The sequence below is a fragment of the Bubalus kerabau genome, chromosome 2, assembly GCF_029407905.1.
Source record: "Bubalus kerabau isolate K-KA32 ecotype Philippines breed swamp buffalo chromosome 2, PCC_UOA_SB_1v2, whole genome shotgun sequence".
NCBI lineage: Eukaryota > Metazoa > Chordata > Mammalia > Artiodactyla > Bovidae > Bubalus > Bubalus kerabau.
Window position 1 is genome coordinate 164,957,984 of NC_073625.1, and position 25,299 is coordinate 164,983,282.

The window sequence follows — 25,299 nt, forward strand, 5'->3', positions numbered from 1 at the left end:
CCATAAGGGTGGTATCCTCTGTGTAATCTGAGGTTATTGATAATTCTCCTGGCAATCTTGATTCCAGTTTATGCTTCATCCAGCCTGGCATTTTACACGATGTACTCTGAATACAAATTAAATAAACATGGTGACAATATACAGCCTTGATGTATCCCTTTCCCAATTTGGAACCAGTCTGTTGTTCCATGTCCAGTTCTAACTATTGCTTCTTGAACTGCATACAGATTTCTCAGGAGGCAGGTGAGGTGGTCTAGTATTCCCAACTCTTGAAGAATTTTCCACACTTTTTTGTGATCTACACAGTCAAAGGTTTTGGTATAATCAATATAGAAGAAATAGATCTTTTTCTGGTACTCTCTTGCTTTTTTATGATCCAGCAGATGTTGGCAATTTGATCTCTGGTTCCTCTGCCTTTTCTAAAACCAGCTTGAACATCTGGAAGTTCACAGTTCATGTACTGTTGAAGCCTGGCTTGGAGAATTTTGAGCATTACCTTTCTAGCACGTGCTGCTGCTGCTGAGTCACTTCAGTCGTGTCCGACTCTGTGCGACCCCATAGATGGCAGCCCACCAGGCTCCCCCATCCCTTGGATTCTCCAGGCAAGAACACTGGAGTGGGTTGCCATTTCCTTCTCCAATGCATGAAAGTGAAAACTGAAAGTGAAGTCACTCAGTCATGTCCAACCCTCAGTAACCCCATGGATTGCAGCCTTCCAGGCTCCTCCATCCATGGGATTTTCCAGGCAAGAGTACTGGAGTGGGGTGCCATTGCCTTCTCCATTCTAGCATGTGAGATGAGTGCAATTGTGTGGCAGTTTGAACATTCTTTGGCATTGCCTTTCTTTGGGATTGGAATGAAAACTGATCTTTTCCAATCCTGCGGCCACTGCTGAGTTTTCCAAATTTGCTGGCATGTTGAGTGCAGCACTTTCACAGCATCATCTTTTAAGGTTTGAAATAGCTCAACTGGAATTCCATCACCTCTACTAGCTTTGTACATAGTGGAGGCCCACTTGACTTCGCATCCCAGGATGTCTGGCTCTAGGTGAGTGATCACACCATCGTGGTTATCTGGGTCATGAAGATCTTTTTTGTATAGCTCTTCTGTGTATTCTTGCCACTTCTTCTTTTTTTTTTTTTTTAAATTTTATTTTATTTTTAAACTTTACATAACTGTATTAGTTTTGCCAAATATCAAAATGAATCCGCCACAGGTATACATCTTGCCACTTCTTCTTAATATCTTCTGCTTCTGTTAGATCCATACCATTCCTGTCCTGTATTGTGCCCATCTTTGCATGAACTGTTCCCTTGGTATCTCTAATTTTCTTGAAGAGATCTCTAGTGACAAAGGATATAAAACCTTTTCATCACTCCAGAAGCCTTTTTTTGCTCCTCTGTAGTCAATTTCTGCTTCCTGGCCCTGGGCAATCACTGATCAGTTCTCTGTTACTGTAAATATAGTCTTTTCTAGATTCTCACACAAATGGAATCATACTGTATATTCTCTTTTGTTTGTGATTTGTTTTCATGAGTTTAATTGTTTTAGATTCATCTGTATTGTTACAGATATCAGAAGTCTGTTTATTTCTTATTACCAAGTAGCATTCCATTGTATGAATATTCAGCAGCATGTTTATTGTTCTTCTGTTGTCTTCAGTGACTATGATGAATATGTATTAGTTATCTATTGCTGTGGAAAAAATTACTATAACACTTGGTGATTTAAAAGGGAAATACATATTATGTTACAGTTTCTGTGGGTCAGGAATTTGGGTCTAGCTTAGCTGGGTGCTTCTGCCTCAAGGTCTCCTCACAAAATTGTACTTGAGGTGTTTGGCCAGGCCACGAGTCCCAATGCCCATGTTATTGGGAGGATATAGCTCCTTGTAGGCTGCTGGACCAAGAGCCTCAGTTCCTCCCTGAATGTCAGCCAGAGGCCTCCCTTAATCCTGCGACATGTGGCGTGTTCATAAGGAATCTTATAACACACCCACTGGCTTCACCAGAGCTTCACCAGAGCGAACAGGGAAGAGACCAGGAGAGAGTGGAGGATATACCAAAATCAGGATTTATGTGGCCTAATCCCATCTGTTTTGCCATATTTTTTCTCTCCTTTTCTTTTCTTTTTTTTTTTTGTTTTCTCTTTTTTTTAACTGAAATATAGTTGATTTACCATGTCATGTTAGTTTCAGGCATGCACCACAGTGATTCAATTATATTCCTTTTCAGATTATTTTCCCTTATTGTTGTTGTTCAGTGGCTCAGTCATGTCTGACTCTTTGCGACCCCATGGCCTGTAGCATGGGTTCTTCTCTGTCCATTACCAACTCCCAGAGCTTGCTCAAACTCACGTCCATTGAGTTGGTGATGCCATCCAACCATCTCGTCCTCTGTCGTCTCCTCCTGTCTTCAGTCTTTCCCAGCATCAGGGTCTTTTCCAATGAGTTGGCTCTTTGCATCACGTTTTTCCCTGATAGATTATTACAAAATATTGAATATAGTTCCATGTGCTATATAGTAGGTCTTTGTTGTTCATCTATTTTATATATAATAGTGTGTATTTGTTAATCCTAACCTCCTAATTTATCCCTCCCCCTCTTTCCCCTTTGGTAACCATAAGTTTGTTTTCTATGTCTATGGTCTCTGTTTTATAAGTAAGTTCATTTGTATCACTTTTTAAAGCTTCCACATATAAACAATATCATATAATATTTGCCTTTCTCTGTTTGACTTAACTTAATTATGATAATCTCCAGGCCCATCCACGTTGCTGCAGCCTTATTCTCTTTGTTAGAGGTAAGTCATAGCTTCAGCCCACAGTCCAGGAGACAGTATGAACAAAGGTGTGAATTCTAAGAGATGGGGCTCATTGGGACCCATGTTAGAGGATGCCTATCACAGAAAATGACTGCTATGAACCTTTGTGTACAAGTCTTTGTGTGGACATGTTTTCATTTCTCTTGGGTAAATACCTAGGAGTGGAACTGCTAGGTCATACAAATACTTTGGCAGAAACTGTCAAGTTATTTTCTCTAGAGATTGTACCATGTACAATCCCACAAGCACTGTATGAGGATTTGAATTGTTCTATAAAACTTGGCAACATCTTACATTGTGAGTCTTTTTAATTTCAACCCCTCTAAGTTGTTCAGTCATGTCTGAGTCTTTGCAACACTATGGATTGTAGCCCACCAGACCCCTCTGCCATGGATTCTCCAGGCAAGAATACTGGAGTGGGTTGCTATGCCCTCCTCCAGGGAATCTTTCCCACCCAAGAATCAAATCCATGTCTCTCATGTCTCCTGCACTGGCAGGGAGGTTCTTCACCACTAGCACCACCTGGGAAGCCCCCTCAAATGGATATAAAGTGATATATCCTTGGGGTTTTAATTCGAATTTCTCTGATGATTAACGATGTTTCTTTTATACTCATTGTCCACTTGTATATATCATATTTTGTGAAGTATCTGTTCAAATCTTTTACCCATTTTCTATTCAGTTGTCTCCTTATTACTGAATTGCAAAAATTCATATGTGTATATACATGTATGCATGCCCAGTTGCTTCAGTTGTGTCTGACTCTTTATTGACCCTATGGACTGTAGCTCACCAGGCTCCTCAGTCCATGAGACTCTCTAGGCAAGAGTACTGGAGTGGACTGCCATGCCCTCCTCCAGGGGATCTTTCCCACCCAGCGATTGAACCTGGGTCTCCTGTATCACAGGCAGATTCTTTACCACTGAGCCACCAAGGAATTTCACGTATATACTTATTATAAATATATGTATGCATACATATGTATATATATATACATATATATATCTCAAAGTCACCACCCCCAAGGCTGGAAGACATCTCCAGGCTAGTAACATGTGGCTACAGACTTTTTCTGTAGCCTAGCTCTTGTAACTTGAGGGCAGACCTCTGAGCCACTAGAGCGTGGAGCAGAAGGTTTCTGTCTAAAGCAACGTGAAGATGACCATCAAGCTGCTAATCCAGCCAGAGGGGAAGTCCTGGAGGCTTTTCACTGACTCTACTGCTAACTTGTTGGTGCCCATTAGGCAAATTACTCCTTTATAAAATAGCAGTATCAAGCCCAAGGGTCTGAGGCATTGTTAAATTAACATCTGAAATCACTAATTTTGAGATTGAGCAAGCTAGTTCACGTGAAGATTAAAAGACAATTATGCTTTGCTAGTTTGATTTTTATTTCTTGTTCAGTCATCATTTAACCTCAGGGCATTTTGTATTTTAACAAAATGACTGTATGTGTCTTTGTCATCCTTCACAAAAACATAAATAGATAGAATGATATGGAAGGGAATGAGGAGGAGGAAGGGGGAAGGAGGAACGGAGAAGCGGGGACGGGTGCCCAAGGAATTATGTGACTTAGATAAGTCACAAGGTAAGTTAGAACTGAAGGGGAAGGCAGACAGACCTGGAAGATTTTGTCTCCTTGGCAAGAGGCTCAGAATATAGGTCCCACCTACCCCTACTCTCCTGGAACATACAGGCAGCATCCCTCCTCATGGCCTAATGACCAGAAGAGGGAGGTCCCTACCACACCAGGGTTGAGCAAGAGGGAGGGTCATGCCTGGAAGTTTCCCCATCATGACAAGGGGATCTACTCTGCCTGCCAGAGGAACGTGAAACTCTCTGTTAGTCACCACCTCTCAAATCATGTTTTGGGGCTCAGCATGGTAATTAAGGGCTCCACATCACTCTATGTTTGCCCTAACCTTTGATCCATTCTTGCCATTTATATCAGGCTTTCTTTTTTTCAGCTCAGATAAGAACCCATGACGAATGTATCTGTAAGCACTATTCCTTTAGAAAAAGGAGCTTGTGATATTATCAAGTAAGAACTCCATTCTTACACAGGAAACCAGCTTAAACTACTCAAAAGAAAGAGCTACAATGTAACATTTTCTACCCTAGTCTAAATTTTGAAGTTAGAGGTTCCTGACCTTAACTGGAAGTTTAGGATCCTTGCTGTTACAGAGTTCACAGCTCAAGTGGTTACCTTCTTGTACAGACTCAGCATCAGACAAGGCAAGAGACACTGCAGTGCTGGTCAATGCTTGTTATTTTGCACAGGAAGGTCTGGACCCAGAATCAGAGAAGTTTTGAAAGCTGACTTCATCAGAGACTGTGTTTTTTATTCCTATCTTACAGCCTTCGGGAAGGAAAAACAAACAAATGAACAAACCTCCTTTTCCTCCATATGCCTCAGACTGCATTGTTGATCTTCTCTATGCAAATCTCCAAGTGGAAAATACTTCGAATACCAGTTCTACCTCGACAGTGGCAATATAGGAAGAGATGTGTGTTTATTGCTGCTAAAAATAAGATGAGCAAGCCACACCTCTGGAAACCAAAGGGTGTAATCACCTCAGTGTTCTCTAATAAAAGCTAATTACTTCCTTCTCTTTAATGGCTTATTTTTCTTTGTAGCCTTCACTGATGACTGAAGGTTGGATGTAAAAATGTCATGTGGCTTGGCTAGCAGAATGTGCCACATGAAATAAGATGGTTTGAATGGTAAAAACAAAAACAACCTTTCTAAATAAGATCTGAGAGAAAAGTGTGTCTAAATCAAAGGGAGATACAACTGGCAATTTTCAGATCCCAAGGAGTCAGATAAACTAAGACTTGAGCTAATTACTAAGTGATTTCAATGCAGTTATAAAAGCTAAAATATTTATTTTTTGAGAGGGAGTTGGTGTTATTTTAATAAAACTCTAAATTATTTTTAATCCTCCTACTTCTGATTGAGAAATACGAATGTGCTGTTCGACAGAATCAAAGTAGACATGTTAAAACGTTAAGATACAAAAATTTATTTTCTATTTTTCAGTAGTGGAATATTCTTGTCACTTTTATTTTGTGTTGCTGTCAAAGAAACCTCCCTAGAAGGCTGCAGATTTTTGGAAACCATGGTTACAATGATTAAAACAGGCATACACAATTACCAGTATATATCTTAAATACCTTCTGAAAATTTACCATGCCTGGTAGATTTCAATTATATGTAGCATAAGGCTACTTACAGTGAGCAAACCATATACCTGGATGTCAACTAATATTAAACTGTAATTTTTAGAGCTGAAAATCTGGTGCCCCAGAGGCTGACCTTGTGACTACGTACTTAGCATTCTTATTTTGGAAGTGCCCTGATTTGGTCTGTAATGATGGGACTTTGTATGGCGCATGCGTTGGAAAGCAGCTGGCCCTCTGATTCCGCGTGGAAATGCATTGCAGTTTAAAGTAGGCATGTGGGACTAGGAAAGACCAAAAGGAAAAATTAAATCAGCAGACAACAGCTATATGAGAAGATGAAAGGAGGGGGGATGGTTAGGTTCAGAGCTGAGAATGCTAAATCGGCAGTTCAATTTTATGATGGTTCGGCCATCTTGTTGTTGTCTATACTGGTTCGCAGAGAAGGCAATGGCACTCCACTCAAGTACTCTTGCCTGGAAAATCCTATGGACGGAGGAGCCTGGTGGGCTGCAGTCCATGGGGTCGCTGAGGGTCGGACACGACTGAGCGACTTCACTTTCACTTTTCACTTTCATGCATTGGAGAAGGAAATGGCAACCCACTCCAGTGTTCTTGCCTGGAGAATCCCAGGGACGGGGGAGCCTGGTGGGCTGCTGTCTGTGGGGTCGCACAGAGTCAGACACGACTGAAGCGACTTAGCAGCAGTAGCATATTGGTTCATGGTGGGGGGAATCGGCACTTTATCTTTGCAGAGCTGGGTGCCTCCTGAAAGTCACAGCCCAGGGAAGCGTCTGTCTCGCTCTGTAGCATTACAGAAGCAGACCGTGACAGCTCGGCTCTATTGTGACATCAAGTATCAAGAAGGATGGGGCCTTAATGTGCAAGAGTAGATATAAAGCAATCTACTGGGTTGAGTCTGATTTTGTAGTAACTTAATGGATTTCATGTCTAAGTTTGGGCTGTTACATGTTCATTATCATCAGTATTACTGGGTGCCTACTGAGTGCGTGGTATCCGTGTGAATGAATGCATTGAAGGAGTATACAAGGTTCCAATGTCTACTGAATGTTTTTGTTTTGCACTTTATTTATATTAACTCATTTAATCTGTGTAATTGCCTTGTGAAGTCAGGTACTATTATTATTCCCATTTTAGAGGTGAGAACTGTATGTAAAGGCTAAATAGCTAAACTGATAAAATTATTTTAAAAAGCTAAATTATTTCCCTAAAGTCACATAAAGAGTAAATGGGATAATCTGAATTTGAACCCAGGCATTCTGAATCTAACAGTTGTGCTTCTTAACTACTCAGTTAATATAAATTTATTAAAATATACTTATATATTTGTATATATAGTTTATACACAAGTATGTATATATAAATATATAAAACTATATAGTTCAGTTTATATGTATGAACTATATAGTTCAATTAGATATCAGTTCAGTTCAGTCTCAGTTGTGTCAGACTCTTTGCAACCCCATGGACTGCAGTACACCAGGCCTTCCTGTCCATTACCAACTCCCAGAACTTGCTCAAAACCATGTCCATTGAGTCAGTTAGATATAGTTACATATATATATGTAACTATATAGCTATATATATTTGTGATAACTATAGTTTTATATATATTTATGTATTTTAATGAAAGAAACATTTAAAAATTTATATTAGTTGTTTGTCAGTTGCTTCATTTGCTATTATCTTCTCCCATTCTGAAGGCTGTCTTTTCACCTTGCTAATAGTTTCCTTTGATGTGCAGAAGCTTTTAAGGTTAATTAGGTCCCATTTGTTTATTTTTGCTTTTATTTCCAATATTCTGGGAGGTGGGTCATAGAGGATCCTGCTGTGATGTATGTTGGAGAGTGTTTTGCCTATGTTCTCCTCTAGGAGTTTTATAGTTTCTGGTCTTAACGTTGAGATCTTTAATCCATTTTGAGTTTATTTTTGTGTATGGTGTTAGAAAGTGTTCTAGTTTCATTCTTTTACAAGTGGTTGACCAGATTTCCCAGCACCACTTGTTAAAGAGATTGTCTTTAATCCATTGTATATTCTTGCCTCCTTTGTCAAAGATAAGGTGTCCATATGTGCGTGGATTTATCTCTGGGCTTTCTATTTTGTTCCATTGATCTATATTTCTGTCTTTGTGCCAGTACCATACTGTCTTGATAACTGTGGCTTTGTAGTAGAGCCTGAAGTCAGGTAGGTTGATTCCTCCAGTTCCATTCTTCTTTCTCAAGATTGCTTTGGCTATTCGAGGTTTTTTGTATTTCCATACAAATTGTGAAATTATTTGTTCTAGCTCTGTGAAGAATGCTGTTGGTAGCTTGATAGGGACTGCATTGAATCTATACAAACAACTAATCTCGAGAATATACAAGCAACTCCTACAGCTCAACTCCAGAAAAATAAATGACCCAATCAAAAAATGGGCCAAAAAACTAAATAGACATTTCTCCAAAGAAGACATCCAGATGGCTAACAAACACATGAAAAGATGCTCAACATCACTCATTATCAGAGAAATGCAAATCAAAATCACTATGAGGTACCATTTCACACCAGTCAGAATGGCTGCAATCCAAAAGTCTACAAGTAATAAATGCTGGAGAGGGTGTGGAGAAAAGGGAACCCTCTTACACTGTTGGTGGGAATGCAAACTAGTACAGCCACTATGGAGAACAGTGTGGAGATTCCTTAAAAAACTGGAAATAGACCTGCCTTATGATCCAGCAATCCCACTGCTGGGCATACACACTGAGGAAACCAGAAGGGAAAGAGACACGTGTACCCCAATGTTCATCACAGCACTGTTTATAATAGCCAGGACATGGAAGCAACCTAGATGTCCATCAGCAGATGAATGGATAAGAAAGCTGTGGTACATATACACAATGGAGTATTACTCAGCCATTAAAAAGAATACATTTGAATCAGTTCTAATGAGGTGGATGAAACTGGAGCCTATTATACAGAGTGAAGTAAGCCAGAAAGAAAAACACCAATACAGTATACTAACGCATATATATGGAATTTAGAAAGATGGTAACAATAACCCTGTGTACGAGACAGCAAAAGAGACACTGATGTATAGAACAGTCTTATGGACTCTGTGAGAGAGGGAGAGGGTGGGAAGATTTGGGAGAATGGCATTGAAACATGTAAAATATCATGTATGAAACGAGTTGCCAGTCCAGGTTCGATGCACGATACTGGATGCTTGGGGCTGGTGCACTGGGACGACCCAGAGGGATGGAATGGGGAGGGAGGAGGGAGGAGGGTTCAGGATGGGGAACACATGTATACCTGTGGCGGATTCATTTTGATATTTGGCAAAACTAATACAATTATGTAAAGTTTAAAATAAAATTTAAAAAAAATTTATATTATATATAATATATATTATATATATAGAGGGAGTAATTCAAAAATTTTTGTACAGAATTGGATAAAATGTAGATGAACTGCAGATGTTATGAAAGCCAATATTAATAATTGGTATGGGAATAGAGTCTGTGAATTGCCTCCTTGCATATGTGCTCAGTCGATTCGGTCGTGTCTGACTCTTTGCGACCCCATGGACTGTAGTCCCCCAGACCCCTCTGTCCATGGGATTCTCCAAGTAAGAACACTGGAGTGGGTTGCCATTTCCTTCTCCAGGATTACCTCCTTAATAACCAACAATTAGCTATTTTTTTCCCCAGAACCTTTATGATTCTTGTTTTATTTGTGAGACGTCATCTTGGTGTTTTATAACGAAACCCCTTCCCCTTCTCTAGTTATTTTAAAGAGTTGTAATGACTACCATGGTCAGTGTCATTGAACTTTGAAGCGTCACTGAGTTGGTGGAGAAAGCTCTGGTTCTAATGTAAAACCACAGAAAGTGCTTGACTTCCGTGGATATTACAGGCTAGAGATAAAGCCCCAGAAGAACGTCCTTATAAGATAGGAATTCAAAATAGTTACAATGAACTGTGAGATAAGTCAGTGCCATCTGTTATTAGAGATCCTTTTCACTTTTCTACTATCACAGTCTGTAGACTTTACCCATCCTATCTTCCTTGGGCTGTTAAAGTAGGACTGAGGAAAAAAATTTTTAAGTTATATAAAATATAAGCAAATATATAGAAGTTCACTTTGTATCATATATGTCTAAGTTAATTGTTTGTTTTGGAGATGAATGAAATTTTATGAATAAAATTGCAATCTCCTTGCATTTCCCCGGTCCTCATTCCCTCTTCCCTCTAAATGCTATCACAGATCTGGTGTGTATTTTTTTAAGTTTATATTTTCATTTATTTTTCTGGTTTTATATATAATGAAACAATATATATAATATTTTTATTGTGATTTTTAACACTGTTCCATAAATATTATACTATATATATCCTTTTGTTCCTTTTTCATTCAACATTTACTTTTTCAGATCTAATCATGATGATGTAGATATAGTTCATTCATTCTATCTGCTATATGAGATTATTATTATTCATGCGTTTTCCTAACCATGGATCTATAGAATGTTTCCAAGTTCTCTTTTAAAATGTGTTTATGAACATCTTTGCCCTGATTTTTTATCCTTAAGCACATGTAAGAGAATTTTTCTAGATTATATACCTAGAAATGGATACACTAGAGAATGATATGTGCATTTTCAATTTTACTAGAAGTTTGCAAATTGTTTTCCAAAGCAGTTGATCATGTATTTTCACTTTAAGTATTTAAAAAATGTTGCTTCTCTAACAATATTCAGATTTTAAAGATTTTGTTAATGATGGCATCTCAAAACCCAACTTTATTTTAAAGAGAATATAAAACTGCCCCATAACCAGCTTGATTATAGCTATAAAGTATTATGAGGTAAGAAATTAGAATTTCAGTTCCTTCTTGCTTAGATTTTCCTGTTTTACATTCTGATGACTTTTGGCAAACTATAAGGAAACATATTAATTTTCTGCTCAGAGTATCTATAAATGACTGTTCAGCTAGAAGTAGTGCAAGTAAACAATTTAGTATAAAACAAATTTTTTTTCAGATGAAATAAAGTAAAACATAGTTATTATAAAACATTAGAAAATGCAAAATGCAATAAAAAGGAAAATAGAAATCACTCAAAACCCCTACATCCAAGACTAGCACTGAGAGCTTTGGCAGGTGTCTTTTTCTATGCATATAAATACATGGAGAGTTTTTTTTTTTCTCCTACAAAAATATAGATTTAAAAAGAACATGAGCATGTTCTTGAACAATGTATTGTGAGCATTTCCAAAATCATGCAATACTCTCATAAAACACGATTTTTAATGACTATATTTTTCCATCAGGTGAAGGTAACATTTTATGTCATGAATCCTCTAGTGATTTTTCTTTCAGATGAATCTCTAGAATTGGCATTCCTAGGTTAAAAAGCAAGACTGGTTTAAAGGAAGTGTCAGCAAACTTTTTTTGTGAAGGGCCAATAAATATTTTAGGCTTTGGGGGACATACGGTCTCTATCATAGCTATTTTAACATGAAAGCAGACATAGAAAATATGTAAATGAGTGAGCATGGCTTTTTCCAATAAAACTTTATTATGGATGCTGAAATTTGAAATTTGTGTAATTTTCATGTCACAAAAAGTTGTATCCTTTTGATTTTTTTCTCAACCACCAAAATATAAAAATCATTCTTGTGGGCTGTACAGAAACGTGGTCATGGTTTGTCAGAGGTCTTAATCTCAGATTCTGATAGGATATCAGACTGGTTGAACTCTTACAAATCAGTTAGTACAACTTGTTCTTTTATATTTGGCTTCCAAGGTGGCTCAGTGGTAAAGAATCTGCCTGCCAATGCAGGAGGAGACATGGATTCAATCCCTGGGTCAGGAAGGTACACTGGAGAAGGAATGGCAACCTGCTCTAGTATTCTTGCCTGGAAAATCCCATGGACAGAGAAGCCTGGTGGGGTCACAAAGAGTTGGATGAGACTGAGCACGTTCTTTTAAATATTAGAAAATGAGGACTAAGTATTAATAATTGACCAAGTTGTTTGCACTTTTCATGTACACAAAGAGCATCAATAACACTGACTCAGAAGTCAGAAGTATTGACTTCTGAAGTCAATTAAAAAGGTATGTTCGAACTGGGTAAAGGGTATGCAGATTTCTTCTGTTTCTTACAATTGCATATGGATCTATAATTACCTCAAGAAAAATTGCAATTAAAACAAGATACATTTAAGCTAAAGAAAATCCAATTTTTTAGACACCACATCCTGCTGTAGAAAGAAATCAGGAAACTCTTTCCTTCTAAATAACGTTTGAAAATATTTCATTAGCAATCAATTAATTTCTTAATATAGAAACAAATGCCTGTAAGAATTAACCATATAGATGCCAAAATACCAAAGAACTCCAGACAAATTCACATCCACTTAGAAATGGGCTCCATTGAACATGCAATGACGCAAGTCATCATCCTTTATAAAGTGTGTTACAGGGAAGTTTTACAGTTAATCTTGTCATTAAGGATAAACCTGGTTAAGGAGTGCCACTCCCAATGCTCTTGGCCAACAGGGAAGTCTCTGGGCTGTTTCAGTGTTAGCAGTCAGGACAGTACTTTGCACAGCAGTAAAATACTCTGTGACCATCTGTATGTTCTATGGCAAAGGTAAAGATGGAGAAGAAGTAAAAATGGAGAAGACTCCTTTGTCCCTGTTGAGATGCAGCCGTGTCTATAGTGAGACCTACTTAAATTCCAAGCCTTCTGTAATAGAAATAAAATACTAGATGCCTGATTATTATTGCTGAATCTCTTGTAGAAGACCTAAGCCTCTGTTGGAGCTCCTAATGGCCCTGTATAGTTTGGAGTTTCAAAATAATACACCAAGGTAGCATGTACAAAAAGGAGGGTTTTATACATTGGTTAGAGAGTCTCACAGTTTGCTAGAATCTAAAAATTGATTTAAGAAATGATTGATTGATTCATCAGTTGAATGATTGATTTATTCATCATTCAACATTCATAGAACTTTATCCATGAACCTTGCCCTCGGTTAAGTACTAGATCAAATTACAAACTTTATTTTAGGAAGACAGGAAGTAGTAGTTGAAGTTCTGGCTCTAAATGTGGCTAGAATGTGTTCAAAAGTGATAAGATGGTATAAAGCAACCCAAATATCTCTTGAAGCTCTGTTAAGCCTTCTAAAACTGCATGTGTAGTCTTCTTTGGGGGGATTTCCTATATGGACCGAAGGATGGATTGTACAGAGATGCTTTGTCTTGTGCTCATGCCATTGTGTCTGACTCTTTATGACCGTTTGGACTATAGCCCATCAGGCTCCTCTGTCCATAGAATTGTCCGGACGAGAACACTGAAGTGGATTGCCATTTCTTACTCCAGGGGATCTTCCTGACCCAGGGATCAAAACTGCACCTCCTGTGTCTCCTGGATTGAAGGCAGTTTCTTTACCCACTGAGGTGTTGGGGAAGCCCCTGTACAGAGAGGCAGACATTTTAATAAACTTTTATAAGTTACCTCATTTAAAATCTTTCAGCTCTCTCTTAGATGATCTTATAGAGTAGATGTTCTTTAATATATTTGACACTGGAGAGAAAATTAGACCTAGAGACGGTTAGAGACTTGCTGATACCAAGTTAGGGAAGCAACCAGTCATTCAGGCGGGCAGTATAGTATAGTAGAAGCAAAAGGTGGGCTTTCGGTTCAAACTGTCCTAAATTTACATTTACAAACAAGGCAACTTGGGCAAATGTCTCAGCCTTCTTGAGACTCAGTTTTCTTATCTTTAAATGAGAGTAATACCCATCACTTTGAGTTGTTATGAGAATTAAATGAGAAAATGTGTGTCAAATGCAGTAGTGAATAGAGAAAAAGTGAGCTTATGTGTCCTCACTTTTCGTCTTGCCTCCTAGAAGGAGGACACTGAAGATACACGCTTTTTGGTTTTGAGTCAGAGGTATGAATTGATGCTTTGCATTGTTCCCCGGGGGCATGATTTGGTGGATCGCGTGGAGGAAGAGGGCTGTGGGGTCAGGTGTTTCTTAGTATCCAGTAGCACAGTCTACACTCTGTCCCCATCTCTCTAGTATGTGCTTCTATATTCAACTGCAGCTGTCCTCCCCCAAGAGCAGCTCTTTTCTCCAGAGCAGAGCTGTCCAGTCGAACTTTCTATTATACAGTAATGGAAATGTGCTATATCTATGCTTTCCAATACGATAATCACTTACCACACGAGGCTTAGGCACTTGAAACACAGCTAGTGTGACTAAGGAGCTGAATGCTTAATTTTATTTAATTTTAGTTAGTTAGCATTTAAATTTAATTAGCCACATTTGGCAAGTGGCTACCCTATTGGACAGCTCAGCTCCAGAGAATTAGCCTCTAGCAAGGGTGGGGTAAGTTCAATTTCCTAGTTGCTTACCCAGCTTTGATCCCATCCTGCTAATTGCAGTCTGGTTCCTTCACCTCCACTTCCAGAGACTGCCGGTGACACATTTGTGGAACTCTGGGAGATTTTGTGTTGTAAATTGCTTTGGGTCTCAGCTTTCCCATGGTAGGCTCAGTGTTGTGTTGATTTGTGATCCCCCCCCCTCCAAGTTTCATACATTGGAGCCCTATCTCCAGTATCTCAGAGTGTGACCTTATTCGGAAACAAGGTCTTTGTTAAGATGAGGTCATGAGAGTGGGCCCTAATCCAAGATGACTGGTGTCCTTATTAAAAGGAGAAATTTGTATATAGAGCCATGTACACAGGGAGAACATGATGTGAAGATGAAGGCAGAGATTGGGTCATGCTTCCACAAGCCTAGAAACTCCAAAGATTGCCTGAAAACCACCAGAAGCTAGCAGAGGAGCAGGGAAGAGATTATCTTCCACAGCTCTCAGAAAGAAACAACCTTGTCCACACCCTGATCTTGGACTTCTGGCCTCCAGAACTTCACGGAGATAAATTTCTGTTGTTTAAGCCACCCAGTTTATGGTACTTTGTTACAGCAGTCTTAGGAAACGAACTCACTCAGGATTCAGTTCTTTGCTGCCTGCATCCTTGGTTGCCACTTGTTATAGCATTTTGTTGTCTCCTATCTTATTGTCCACAGCTTTGTGATCAGGTGGTGCTAGTGGTAAAGAACCTGCCTGCCAATTCACGAGACATAAGAGACTTGGGTTCGATCCCTGGGTAGAGAAGATACCCTGGAGGAGGAAATGGTTACTCCAGTATTCTGGCCTGGAGAATTCCATGGACAGAGGAACCTGGTGGGCTATAGTCCATGGGATCACAAAGAGTCAGACATGACTGAAGCGACTGAGCACACGTGCAAACCTTAAAGAATAACAATGAAAAACATTCTTCACTGTCATATAAGCATGGATTAGGAAGAGGCGACACTAGCTGGGTTCCATATGCCATCTTTTCTGATAGGGGCTTCCCTGGTGGCTCAGACAGTAAAGTGTCTGCCTGCAATGCGGGAGACCCGGGTTTGATCCCTGGGGTTGGGAAGATCCCCTGGAGAAGGAAATGGAAACCCACTCCAGGACTCTTGCCTGGAAAACTCCATGGACGGAGGAGCCTGGTAGGCTACAGTCCATGGGGTCACAAAGAGCTGGACACGACTAAGCGACTTCACTTCTTTCTTTTCTCAAGTTTTGGGTTTTGAAAGTTTTATTTGCAAATATGAGGCCTTCCTATGTTCCCTTAGCATTTCAGAGAAATGATGATGCCCTCAGAGAAACAAGATTCCCTTATTGAGAAAATGAATTAAAAAATTTCCCAAGGGGCTAACTGCTGCGCGGAAGAAGGAAAGAAAATCATTTTTAGGGAAGAGATGTCTCCACGAACATCTCTCTTCTGTTTAAAATAAATGAGGAAAGTTAAAATTCCAGATGTATGGGGGTGGCAGGGAAGTGAAAGAGGGTTGGAACATACACATTTTTGCTTAGAGAAGGTGCTCTATCTAGAAATCTGGTAAGTGATTACTGCAATGTCTACTTAGATAGCAATTACACAAAGTTGCAAGTCAGGAAGAAAAGCAAGAATATGACAAGTCATGTATTTAAAAGCCATTTGATGGAAGCAAGGTTCTAGGTTGAATAAGAAATAAACAATTGAGTGAATCAGATTTCACCTGGGAGATTTCAACCATTCATAGCAGCAATGATTTTCCAGGTTGGAACTGAAGAACTGAAGTTTTAATTTTACCTAATAAAGATAGAAATCTATAAAGAATGAAAGAGAATTTCTTCATCATCCCATCCTTATTCCCATTTCCCATGTAACCAAAAGTTTCCTGCTGACAATTTTGTCTAAATAAATGTCATTATCCTTTTACAAGACTTCTGAATAGTAGTAATAATATACTAAATATTATCTTTATGAGCATTAATATGTTTCAACATTTCAATAGTTTACTGCTGAGTAGCAGAACACACCAAAATGTAATTTAAACACAACCTAACTTACTATTTATCATGATAATTAAGGTTGAATGGGCAGTTGGTTCTGCCTGGAATTGCCCATGTGGCTGCATTAAACTGGCAGCCTGCCTGGGGACCAGGCTCAGTTCAGGTGTCTCTTCAGGGCACCTTAGTTCTTTGTGTGGTTGACTTGGGCTGCCTCATAACATGGTGGTCTCAAGCATTCCAAGAGGGATCATTTTAACAGCAAAGAAGTAAAAAATTGTTAGTCTTCTTAAGACTGGGCTTAGACGTCCCAGAATATCTATTTCACTGTATTGTGTCCTTCGTAAGTATTGCACACTTCAAATTTCCTCAACTGATCTCAATACTTGTTGAAGTACTCTTTATAATTAGATTTCAGTAGATTTACCACATACAAATTTATGTGTCAATATTCCTATTTGTTTAAGATAATTTTTTTTTTCATGTGGACCATTGTTAAAGTCTCTATTGGATTTGTTACAATATTGCTTCTGTTTTTTGTTTTGTTTTTTTGGCTGTGAGGCATGTGGTATCTTGGCTCCCCAACCAGGGATTGAACCCTACTCCCTGCCTTAGGAGGGACAGTCTTAACCACTGGAGCACCAGGGAAGTCCCTGTATTTTATTCTTAATGGGGAAAAAGCCTTTTGAATTCAGTGATTATGGAGATTATTTAGAAGTATACCTAAAAAGTGTGTCAGTCAAATTAATAATTTCCACAACAATAACCAAATGTGCAGCTGGCATCCCACCAGAGTTTTTTAAAAAAATGTCTTCATATAAATTTTAGAAATGAGTAAAAGCCCACCCAGCTTCAAGGAGAGTAGAAATGGACTGCTTGGCTTGTGTGAGGAGCAGCTCTGTGTACAGGGACGGGAGGAATCATTTGGAGGTCATATTTAGAGATGATCCCAGACAGGTACTGTGCGTACTGCTTCATATGTATTATTTCATTTAATCTTCACAACAACCTGCCCAGATAATTACTCATTTTGCCCCTTTGTGGTGGCTGAGTCCTGTGGCTTGTGGGATCTTAGTTCCCTGATTAGGGATAGAATTCATGTCCTGCACGCTGGATCACCAGGGAATTCCCTACCTCTAATTCTTAATGCTCAGCCAGAGCCAGGGCTCTCTCCAGACCCAATAATATCTTGCCCTTTTTACCAACTCTGAAAGCAGAAAGGATTCCAGATTTAGCTAGAGAGCTGTGGGTCTGAATCTAGCTCTATTACTTTTTGAGGGTATTTCATATCTTTCTGTTTCAAGCACTTCATCTGTGACATGAGAATTGTAGCATCTTGTCCAAAGGGTTCTGGCAAGGAGTAAATTTAACAAGATAAAATAAAGTATACAGAGTTGGGCAAGAGGGCCAGTGGTTTTAAAAACTGGGATTAAGAATGCTTTTATATGACTTCCACTAGTGTTTCTTTTAGTAAATCATACCTACTGGAAAACAGTATATAAAAAAGACAAATAAAAGCTGTGGATAGATTAGAAAGCCTGCTGCATAATAAACCACTCTAAATTTTCATCTATTAAAACAATAGGTTATTATTCCTCACAGATGTGTGGATTTACTGGATCAAGAAATCCTTCAGGATTTATTGCTCTAGTTATCTTCAGAAAATACAATCTGCCATCTTAGTTGTTTTGGTGTTTAGATTGGTATTTACAGAAATCTAATTGCTGTATCTTTGATTAGGAAAACCTTCTGAGAATCAAAGGGTGTCTTGACATCACAGTGATCGATTTCTTTTAGATGCCTACAAACCTTGATAGAAAATATTGGCTGATTGACCAACTTCCTCAAAAATCTGCCATCAACTCCCTCTGTGTCCTTGGGAAAATCTGTTTACCTCCCTGAACTTCAGCTTGTTTCTCTGGAAAACTAGGGAGAGATGGTTGAACTACATGGTCTCTAAACTCCTTTCCATTGCCAACATTCTATCATAAAAAAAAAAAATCATAGGCACTATGTATGTGTGTGTGTTAGTCACGTCAGTCGTGTCCAGTCGTGTTCAACTCTTTGAGACCCCATGGACTGTAGCCTGCCAGGCTCCTCCGTCCTTGAGAATACAGGAGTAGGTTGCCATTCCCTTCTCCAGGGGATCGTCCTGATCCAGGGATCAAACCTGGGTCTCTCACATTGCAGATTCTTTACCGTCTGAGCCACCAAGGAAGCCCATTAGACACTATATGAAGTGAAAATAGTTCATAATCTAATTTTTGCAGAATCCTCAAAGACCAGGAGAATATACACTGACAATCATGCTCTAACACAAAAGCATGCACATGGTATAAATCAATGTCTTGGGTGTGTAGAGCATCTGAACAACTTTGCAATTTCTGGTCTTTAAATTTGATTAAAAAATGTCACAATATTATATATTAGGAAGTAAGATGATTTATAATGATCTCATTCGAATTTTATTATAGAAGCTTGATTCCATGTTAAAGTTTGGCTTACATCTAGAGACTATTTTAAAGAATTTTTTAAAATGCTAAATTATAATCAATTTAGCAGAGCAGGAGGACAAGAACCATTTTGTAGATGGAGAAATAAAGAGACAGAGAGAGACATTTTATTAGCAGCATTGAGTTTGGGTATGTCTAGAAGAGAAAGGTCAAAATAATGAGGAGCTTAGAAATGACTGTAAATGAGTGGTTGAAGGAACTGGAATGTTGGCTTGCATGTAGGAAACTATACTGTTATCAAAAATTTAAAGGGATGCCATCTGCTGATAATGATATTTTGGGTAGCTTCCTCTGAGAGAACTAGATAGAAGTTACTACTAATAAGTTCAATATAAAGACTTCCATTTAATGTAAGACATTTTCCAATTATTGTAGCCCATATTCAGACCTGATGCCTTTAAAATGGTGAGGTTTCTATTATTAGAAATATTTAAACAGAAGCCAGATACACCTTGGCAGAGACGTGGCAGGATCGATTCATGCAAAGTACTAAAGTACAGGGTGGACATAGGACTGGGTGGCTTTGGGAGGAGTTTTAATTTCAGGTTTTGTTTTTTTCTTTCAGTGACAATCACTGACAATGGTAAGAGTCTAAGTAAGCAATCAGTGGGAAAAATAGTAGCTACATATCTAACAAACTTTCATGTAGATCTCATAAAAGAAACACTAAGATTGCAACTGTGAATGTTCAAAGGTCAGGAATAGATGGAGCACTAATAAGGAAATATAAATAATTCATAAGCTTATGAAAAAATATGCAACCCCACTGATAAAAGAAATGCAAATTCAAATATCAATAAGATAGCATGTGTCATTTATTAAATTGGTGAAGGAAAGAAAACTAATACATAATTTTGATGAAAATGCAGTAAACAGTCTCAAATGTGGTTGGTGAAAATACAAATTTGTTTAGAGACTTCAAAAAGCAGTTTAACGTATTTAAACCACTCTATTATGGACATTTAACCATATTAAAGAATTATTATCATTAGATGCAATTATTGCACTGAAGTTAAGGTAAGAAACAAAAAGTATTTTTATATTCCAGAAATACAGATTGAAATATTAACAGATGAAATCATGGTGTTTAGAATTTGCTTGAAAATTATCCATTGAAGATTAGAAGTGCCTACATGGGACTATGGATGAAAAGTGATTGATTACACATTGATCTTTGTTGAAGCTGGGAAATGGCTACACAGGGATCCATTTTGCTATTCATTTTTTTATGCATATAAAATTTCCTATAATAAAAAGTAGAAACAGTGATGAAAAAAAACCCACTTTACATTCTCTGACTTAAATAAATTTCCACCTAGGAATGTCCTGATGAAGTGTGCCGATTGGCATACAAAGCTTCACGCACAAAGATAATTTCTCACTGTTTCCTGGCTCACTATTCTGCAGTGTCACTCACCTGTGTAAACCATTCAGCGGCACCCCATTGCTGTCAGTATTAAAATAAAAAACTTGAACCCATCTGCAAGGTCTTAGATCCATCTGACCTCTGCATAGTCAACTTGGCAGGTGTCCAGAGCACACTGTGCCCCACAGCTGTGGCCTTTTCTTAGGGAATACCCTCTTCTGACCTTCTCCTTCAGGTCAACTTCCACTCCTACTCCAAACCCCAGGTCAATACTGTTCTTCAGGGAGGCATTTCTGCATTTCCCCAGATGGTGTTAAGCCTTCATCATATGCTCTCACAGGACTGGGTACTTCACTCTTGCAGCTCTCTTCTCAATTCTAAGGCATGTGTGCTCAGTCGTGTCCAACTCTTTGTGACGCCACGGCTGTAGCCCACCAGGTTCCTTGTCCATGGAATTTTCCAGGCAAGAAAACTGGAGTGGGTTGCCATTTCCTTCTTCAGAGGATCTTCCTGACCCAAGGATCAAACCCACATCTCTTGTGTCTCCTGCATTGGCAGGTGAGTTCTTTACTAACTGAGCCACCAGGCAAGTAGCTAATTAGGTAATTGTATACTAGTTGCATAATGACTACCCTTGTCAGTGACCTCCACTCTCTTACTTACACCTGTATCAGCCAGAATTTCCAAATATAGTAGGAATTCAGTAAATGCAGGTTGAACTAATTAACTAGTAAAAATGATCTAAACCCAATTTAGCCATCTTAATTCTCTGATGAACTTATGTGGTTATATTTTAGCACATTAAAATGGAATGGCAGATTTTCAACCTTTCAAAGACAATGGTAGGATGAGGGGCTTAAAAGAGAGGGTGCCTCCTTTGCCTTATGAGAAAACCATATCTCAGAACTTCCCCAAAGGAAAACTGCCTTCACACTATAGCTAGGACCACTTTGCACAGTAGAGCTCACAAAGAGGAAAGAAATTCCAAAATGTCTAATCTTGTCAGGTAATTAGTGGATGAAGAGATGAGATGATTAGGGGTAAAAAAGAGTGAACTTTAAACTGCACGGTAAAACCCTGGCTTTTAGTTCATTATCTCAGGAATACATGTTCTAGGGACAGCTGCATTCTCTTGGCTTCTGGTCTAAGCTAATGAGGTCAACAAATTTTCATCAAGGAGAGAGATGTTCCTGTTAATTAGGTAATGAATGGGACTTTGCCATTCTCTATATTAAATTACTGTAATTTTCAGAGCAAAAGAGTCCACTTCCTGGCTAGCTCACTTTCATAATCTAGACAGTGAAAATAGGAGGCAATAGGGAAAAAATGCAGTAAATTCTACTGCATTTCCTGGGGGTTCACATACACATGCTGGTTCATTTTTCAGGAATCTGAGCCAGAATGCCCCTCCGTTGGGGTTTGTCTGTTTCTCACAGTTAAGGCGTAACTTTTTTTGTGTGTGTGTGAAATTTCTACATAGATGATGGTGGGAGACACTTGATGTCATTTGTTCTCACCCTCATTCCCTAGCCCCCACCCCACTACACACACTCACTTTAAAAAGACAACACTCAAGCAAGTTGTAAGGCTAAGCTTTTGAGAATTCACATGGGCAGCTTTTTATTTCTTTATATCCAGCTACTTAACAGTTTTGTTTCTGAAGAAACAAGAATAAACAAGATTCAGACTTAGCTTTTCAATTAAACCCCATAAACTTCAGCTAAAGACCCTGGACATCACCATAAAGACTCCAAGGCACTTTTTAAAGATTTCCCTGAATGTGGAGGCTATAATTTGTTTAGAAGAAGTGCCCAAGGGTTGCACATAGGGAAACAGGAAAGAAAAAAACATGAACAAGTAGATACTCTCAGTTTAGAGTTGCTTTCTTGTTTAACAGAGAGATGTTATTTGCTTTCATTCATTCAAACCATTAATTATTTAGCTAAGTGCTGTTCTAACTGTGGGATTATAGCCATGAACTAAACCGACAAACTGTCCTCCTTCTGCTCAAACAAAAAATTTGCCCCTTCTTTTAAAACTAAATGCTGTGGTAGTCTAAAAGATATTTCCTTTTGAAAATGCATCATTGCTCTTTCTATACTTATAGAGATAAATAAGTACAGAGAAAAAACACAAAAAACTCCTGGAGGGCTATGCCAGAATGTGGATGCTAATTTTTTTTTCCCCAGGGGAAGGCAGCAGTTTCAGCGCTCATACTTGCCTGATTGGCATTTTTTCTGTGTTTTCCATGTATTACCATGTTTCTGTATAACCACGAACAAAACTAATGTCTTGTTACCTGAGAAATGAAAATCTGCTCTTGAGAACTTCACTCCAGGTAAGGTCTCCAAAGCCCAGGTGTGCTGGTCTGAGGCTGAGTGGTGTGGAATAAAGGAACCCCTCAACCCCCAGCCCCCATTTATAGGTTGAGGAGAACAAGAGCTGGCTTTGAAGCAAAAACTTTCTCTGGAGTCCTGAAAGAGAGGAGAGATGAGGAAGAGCACAGAGAAATCTCCTCAGGTTCTAATCCAGGTGAATACCACAAAGGTGCCACTTAAAGTTTTCTTTTAATTTGTCAATGAGCTGTTCCTTTTAGTCTTATCTTTGTTGAACCACCAAAGGCATGGAGGCACCTTAGTTTAGCTCTGCATTTACTCTGAGCAAATACTAGTGTGGAGTAAGGAGTGAGCATGAGACCACATTACTCCATGGGAATCCATTTATCCTGCTTCTCCCCAGGGAACCCCGTGAGAGAACATCATAGACTTTAGGAAGGCTGTTAAGAGCCTGAGCTGAGCATATCTGGAGAACTTTCGAATGTGTATTCCCATCAAATAAAAAGGGAGCCATCATGAAAAGAGGAGAGTCAGCACAGAGGTGCAGAGATCGCTGATTTGAACTGTTAGCTCACCTCTGAAGTTGTCTCAGTCAACAGGTGTACCTGGAGGAGATGCATGGAGTTTCTGCCTCATGTCTGGCCCCGAGCTGGATGCTGAGACCTCGGTCTTTTCCTCATGGAAAGTCCATCCCAGGAAAGGGGACAGATGATGGGGTGTGCAGCATAAATAATCAATGAAGAACGTGTTAAATATTGGAACCAAACAGGAAGGGGAAGAAAGCGATGGGCAAGGAACTGAACAGTCTGGAAGGCCTCTGAACAAGACCATTGAGATGAGATAACAGAGAGCAAGAATAGCCAGCATTTGTAAGAGAACCACTAGGAACTGCGGTATAGCTTAGAGATGACTTTTGTTTCTTCACAAAGGTCCAGACTTCCCCCCCTGTTTTTGCTTTCTGGATATGAGCTGGCCAGGAAGTAGTCTCTTTTATTCTAGAAATTTGACATGTTGAGAAAGAGGAGCATAAATACTGCTTTAAATTCTATCTAGTGCCATTTTAATTCACTGAAAGAATTCAAGTCAAGTCACTAATCAGAATCTGGTTACAAATATCTGTATTTGAAGCACCCACAGTGTGCCATGAGACATGCAATGTTGGGTTCTTACACAGGAACATGTGCTTCTCCACCCATCAGCAATTGCTATGGGGGTCCCAGATTAATTTTTCTTATAATATTTTATCACAGTTCCATAAAAGGATCAAAAGTAAGTCTGCACACAACAGAACTTAAGAGGGTTCATGGTTGGAAGGATTTTCTAAAGATGCTTGAAAAACCGAATCACAATGAAGCAGCATATCATAGCCAGAGATCATCTCTGCAATGGTATTGCATCCCCTGAACCCAAGAGTGGCACCATTTATGCGGCACGTACCATGTGTGAGGCCTGGAACCAAAACACTTTGCATGTATCTCTCATTTACCCTCACAAAACCTCCCCCCAGACTGCTTGCCCATTTAACAGAAGAAACCACAACCCAGAGAGGAAGTGTGGGCCACAGATACATTGCTGGCTAGTAATCAGGGCTTTCTAACTCCAAACCTGCAACCACATTTAATCACTATGAAATGCTCTCATCTTAGTTCATTGAAAAAAAATGGACATTTCGCAGAAGAGCAACGCAGCTCATCTGCCATTCACTCTTTAACCCTTCACATCCTGTGAAGAAATCCACAGGCAATGAAATGCCATCCAACAATCACAGTTGGAAATCTTTAACTGAAGTGAAAAATAAGAAAAAGAATACCTGGAGTCAATATTGAAGCATGAAGCAATAATGATGGTGATGATGATGATAATGTCTCCTGGCACCTAAAACATACAGTCAGCAAAGAACAAATATAAATATTTGCAAATAGTTATCACTTTTTAATATCTGCAACATGCTGTTTAGAGGTTTGGCTACTCTCCCTCTAAATTTTTAAAAAATTAAAAACCAAGATGGCAGGTAAATATGAATATATTTGGTATTTAAAAAATAATTTCAAATTAATAAAAGCATGATTATCATATTAAACAAAATAACTAAAGACATGAATATTTCAGAGTGGAAATATATGTGAACTATAATGCCACCAAAATAACCAACCTTGAAGATAACGAAAGAAATGCAAATTAAAGTCCACAAATCTATACCCTATTTTCCCTATCAAATTGACAATGATGGAAAAAAATGATATCCTCACAGCTTGTGAGAGTGTGGTGAAGCAGGACTGAAAACTGTTTCACTAGCCTTGAAAAATGTAACATCTATATAAGGGATTTTTAGGTACCAAACTGTTACTTATAATATTTAATGCCATGATAAAATGCTATAATATTAAGTGAAAAAGATCACATTGCAAAATGATGATCAGTTTTGTAGCAAAAATGCTTTCCATAAATATGTGGAAATCAGACTAGAAGTAGAAGCTGAAAATGTTAGAGGGATTATCCACAGGATGATGACAAAGAGATGAGAGATGCTATTTCTTTACTAGTCTGGCTTCCTTTCTCTGCCAGTCCTAGTTTTCTCAGCCCTATTACATCTGAGACATCCTAACCTGACCAGTTCTCTCTCCACCCGGCTGTTTCCCTGGGTCTGTGAACAGGGACTGGTAGCCCCAACCTAAAACCTCTC

At 38.8% G+C, this 25,299-nt stretch overlaps 1 long non-coding RNA gene across 1 annotated transcript; it reads right to left on the reverse strand.

The window, feature by feature from the left end:
- Positions 1–1,086: 1,086 nt before the first annotated feature.
- Positions 1,087–5,325, reverse strand: LOC129644979 (uncharacterized). Its single transcript, XR_008711098.1, has 3 exons — positions 5,215–5,325; positions 2,179–2,475; positions 1,087–1,710 (listed from the first exon to the last, which is right to left on the reverse strand). It is a non-coding gene; the product is annotated as an uncharacterized LOC129644979 (long non-coding RNA).
- Between the last annotated feature and the right edge of the window lie 19,974 nt (positions 5,326–25,299).